This window comes from Herpailurus yagouaroundi, unplaced genomic scaffold (genome assembly GCF_014898765.1).
Source record: "Herpailurus yagouaroundi ecotype Mexico unplaced genomic scaffold, PumYag 355, whole genome shotgun sequence".
In the NCBI taxonomy this organism is placed as follows: Eukaryota; Metazoa; Chordata; class Mammalia; order Carnivora; family Felidae; genus Herpailurus; species Herpailurus yagouaroundi.
Genome location: NW_024412572.1, coordinates 1218054 through 1223230, shown reverse-complemented (window position 1 = coordinate 1223230; position 5177 = coordinate 1218054). Strand labels below are relative to the sequence as shown.

The 5177-nt window shown below is 40.6% G+C and overlaps 1 non-coding gene across 1 annotated transcript; it reads left to right on the top strand.

The window, feature by feature from the left end:
* The first annotated feature begins 3414 nt into the window (after positions 1-3414).
* LOC121022133 (U6 spliceosomal RNA) lies at positions 3415-3521 on the top strand. The gene has a single exon (XR_005786824.1). It is a non-coding gene; the product is annotated as a U6 spliceosomal RNA (small nuclear RNA).
* Positions 3522-5177: the final 1656 nt, after the last annotated feature.

The window sequence follows — 5177 nt, the reverse complement described above, 5'->3', positions numbered from 1 at the left end:
GGCCAGTGCAATAAACCAAGAAAAATAAAGTAAAGGCATAAGAATTGTAGAGAAAGAAATTGAATTATCTTTATTTTGGATATAATTTTTTAATTAAAAATATATATCCAACACATTTTTAGATAAAATAAGAAAGGCTATGGTGAGGTTAGCTAGAATCAATATACCAAAATATTAATAATAACAACAATTACATTTCTCTGTTTTAGTATCAGTCAGTGAATATAATTTAAAATAGATACTATTTATAATAGCAAATAAAAATTTTGATTCCAAAGAATAATCTAACAAAAGTAAGAAAGATCTGTATCCGAAGAATTACACAACATTATTGAGAGACAAAAACATTTCAGTGGGTCATATGTGGCATAGTCAGTAACAAAACAATATCCATATTGTAAAAACCGTAATTCTTCCCCAAATAGGCTATAAATTCAGTAATAATGAAAATACCAACATGTGATCTTAGGGGCTTGTTAGGCAGATTCCAACATTTATATGGAAAAGTAAAAGAATAAGAATAGGCAAGACATTTCTGAATAAAAAGAATTAATTTGATATACCTAGACTAGTATATATGAAAACTTACTAGAAAGCTAGAGTAATTAAGACAGCAGGATTTTGGTGTAGGGGTGGACTATTGGCTAATTGGGAGAAAATAGACTGCCTCTGAAGAGTCTCACACTGTATAATATAGATAGCATTTCAGATTAACATGAAAAGAGGAGGAGGGGAAGATGGCGGCATAGGAGGACGCTGGGCTCACCGCATCCTGCCGATCACTTAGATTCCACCTACACCGGCCTAAATAACCCAGAAAACCGCCAGAAGACTAGCAGAGCGGAGTCTCCGGAGCCAAGCATAGAGGAGAGGTCCATGGAAGAGGGTAGGAAGGGCGGAGAGGTGATGCGCGCTCCACGGACTGGCGGGAGGGAGCCGGGGTGGAGGGGTGGCCCACAGGCCAAGCAGAGCCCCCGAGTCCGGCTGGCAAAAGCGGAGGGGCCGGATGGAGTGTGTTCCGACAGCAAGCGAGACTTGACATCTGGAAGGTTATAAGCTAACAGCTCTGCCCCAAGAGCTGGAGGGCTGGAGGACAACGGGAGGGGGAGTTGTTGAGCCCCGGACGATAGAGCGCAGCTTGGCGGGGAACGAATGCGCCCGCCAGCGCCATCTCCCTCGCCCTCGCCCTCGCCCTCGCCCATCCCCCAGCCAAAATCTCAAAGGGAACCGGTTCCTGCCAGGGAACTTGCTTACACCTCACAAACACCCAACCTTGTGCTTCTGCGGATCCATCCCTCTGGCGGGTCTGACTCCCTCCTGGTGCCGCAGGGCCCCTCCTGAAGCGGATCACGGAAGGATAAGCGAGCTGAGCCTGCCCCTCCCACCCCTGTGCACCTTGCCCATCCACCCCAGCTAATATGCCAGATCCCCAGCAACACAAGCCTGACAGTGTGCAAGTAGCCCAGACGGGCCACGCCACCCCACAGAGAATCCCACCCCTAGGACAGGGGAAGAGAAGGCACACACCAGTCTGACTGTGGCCCCAGCGGTGGGCTGGGGGCAGACATCAGATCTGACTGCAGCCCCGCCCACCAATGCGAGTTATTCAAGACAGCACAGGGGAAGTGCCCGCAGTCCCGCACCACTCCAGGGGCTATCCAAAATGACCAAACGGAAGAATTCCCCTCAGAAAAACATCCAGGAAATAGCAACAGCTAACGAACTGATCAAAAAGGATTTAAACAATATAACAGAAAGTGAATTTAGAATAATAGTCATAAAATTAATCGCTGGGCTTGAAAACAGTATAGAGGACAGCAGAGAATCTATTGCTACAGAGATCAAGGGACTAAGGGACAGTCAGGAGGAGCTAAAAAATGCTATAAGCGAACTGCAAAATAAAATGGAGATGACCACGGCTCGGAATGAAGAGGCAGAGGAGAGAATAGGTGAACTAGAAGATAAAATTATGGAAAAAGAGGAAGCTGAGAAAAAGAGAGATTAAAAAAAATCCAGGAGTATGAGGGGAAAATTAGAGAACTAAGTGAAGCACTAAAGAGAAATAATCTACGCATAATTGGTATTCCAGAGGAGGAAGAGAGAGGGAAAGGTGCTGAAGGTGTACTGGAAGAAATCATAGCTGAGAACTTCCCTGTTGAAATCCAAGAGGCACAGAGAACTCCTTTCAGACGTAAATTGAATCAATCTTCTGCATGACATATCATAGTGAAACTGGCAAAATACAAGGATAAAGAGAAAATTCTGAAAGCAGCTAGAGATAAATGTGTTCTGACATATAAAGGGAGACCTATAAGACTCATGACCGATCTCTCTACTGAAACTTGGCAGGCCAGAAAGGAATGGCAGGAGATCTTCAATGTGATGAACAGAAAAAATATGCAGCCAAGAATCCTTTATCCAGCAAGTCTGTCATTGAGAAGAGAAGGAGAGATAAAGGTCTTCCCAAACAAACAAAAACTGAAGGAATTCGTCATCACTAAACCAGCCCTACAAGAGATACTAAGGGGGATCCTGTGAGACAAAGTACCAGAGACATCGTAACAAGCATGAAACCTACGGACATCACAATGACTCTAAACCCATATCTTTCTATAATAACACTGAACGTAAATGGACTAAATGCGCCAACCAAAAGACATAGGGTATCAGAATGGATAAAAAAACAAGACCCATCTATTTGCTGTCTACAAGAGACTCATTTTAGATCTGAGGACACCTTCAGATTGAGAGTGAGGGGATGGAGAACTATTTATCGTGCCACTGGAAGTCAAAAGAAAGCCGGAGTAGCCATACTTATATTAGACAAACTAGACTTTAAATTAAAGGCTGTAACAAGAGATGAAGAAGGGCATTATATCATAATTACAGGGTCTATCCATCAGGAAGAGCTAACAATTATAAATGTCTATGTGCCCAATACAGGAGCCCCCAAATATATAAAACAATTACTCACAAACATAAGCAACCTTATTGATAAGAATGTGGTAATTGCAGGGGACTTTAACACTCCACTTACAGAAATGGATAGATCGTCTAGGCACACAGTCAATAAAGAAATAAGGGCCCTGAATGATCCATTGGATCAGATGGATTTGACAGATATATTTAGAACTCTGCATCACAAAGCAACAGAATATACTTTCTTCTCAAGTGCACATGGAACATTCTCCAAGATAGATCACATAACGGGTCACAAAACAGCCCTTCATAAGTATACAAGAATTGAGATCATACCATGCATACTTTCAGACCACAATGCTATGAAGCTTGAAATCAACCACAGGAAATAGTCTGGAAAACCTCCAAAAGCATGGAGGTTAAAGAATACCCTACTAAAGAATGAATGGGTCAACCAGGCAATTAGAGAAGAAATTAAAAAATATACGGAAACATGTGCTCGCTTCGGCAGCACATATACTAAAATTGGAACGATACAGAGAAGATTAGCATGGCCCCTGCGCAAGGATGACACGCAAATTCGTGAAGCGTTCCATATTTTTTGGCTCTTGATATTCTCCAAAGACAGATTTTTTTATTTCTAGCCTATTAAAGTGTCACTTGACCAAGTAAAAAAAAAATATATATATATATATATACGGAAACAAACGAAAATGAAAATACAACAATCCAAACCCTTTGGGATGCAGTGAAGGCAGTCCTGAGAGGAAAATACATTGCAATCCAGGCCTATCTCAAGAAACAAGAAAAAGCCCAAATACAAAATCTAACAGCACACCTAAAGGAAATAGAAGCAGAGCAGCAAAGACACCCCAAACCCAGCAGAAGAAGAGAAATAATAAAGATCAGAGCAGAAATAAACAATATAGAATCTAAAAAAACTGTAGAGCAGATCAATGAAACCGAGTTGGTTTTTTGAAAAAATAAACAAAATTGACAAACCTCTAGCCAGGCTTCTCAAAAAGAAAAGGGAGATGACCCAAATAGATAAAATCATGAATGAAAATGGAATTATTACAACCAATCCCTCAGAAATACAAACAATTATCAGGGAACACTATGAAAAATTATATGCCAACAAACTGGACAAACTGGAAGAAATGGACAAATTCCTGAACACCCACAGTCTTCCAAAACTCAATCAGGAGGAAATAGAAAGCTTGAACAGACCCATAACCAGCGAAGAAATTGAATCAGTTATCAAAAATCTCCAAACAAATAAGAGTCCAGGACCAGATGGCTTCCCAGGAGAGTTCTACCAGACGTTTAAAGCAGAGATAATACCTATCCTTCTCAAGCTATTCCAAAAATAGAAAGGGAAGGAAAACTTCCAGACTCATTCTATGAAGCCTGCATTACTTTGATTCCTAAACCAGACAGAGACCCAGTAAAAAAAGAGAACTACAGGCCAATATCCCTGATGAATATGGATGCAAAAATTCTTAATAAGATACTAGCAAATCGAATTCAACAGCTTATAAAAAGAATAATTCACCATGATCAAGTGGGATTCATTCCTGGGATGCAGGGCTGGTTCAACATTCGCAAATCAATCAACGTGATACATCACATTAATAAAAGAAAAGATAAGAACCATATGATCCTGTCAATCGATGCATAAAAAGCATTTGACAAAATTCAGCATCCTTTCTTAATAAAAACCCCTCAGAAAGTCAGGATAGAGGGAACATACTTAAACATCATAAAAGCCATTTATGAAAAGCCCACAGCTAATACAATCCTCAATGGGGAAAAACTGAGAGCTTTTTCCCTGAGATCAGGAACATGACAGGGATGTCCACTCTCGCTGCTGTTGTTTAACATAGTGTTGGAAGTTCTAGCATCAGCAATCAGACAACAAAAGGAAATCAAAGGCATCAAAATTGGCAAAGATGAAGCTAAGCTTTCACTTTTTGCAGATGACATGATATTATACATGGAAAATATGACAGACTCCACCAAAAGTCTGCTAGAACTGATCCATGAATTTAGCAAAGTTGCAGGATACAAAATCAATGTACAGAAATCAGTTGCATTCTTATACACTAATAATGAAGCAACAGAAAGACAAATAAGGAAACTGATCCCATTCACAATTGCACCAAGAAGCATAAAATACCCAGGGATAAATGTAACCAAAGATGTAAAAGATCTGTATGCTGAAAACTATAGAAAGCTTATGAAGGTAATTGAAGAAG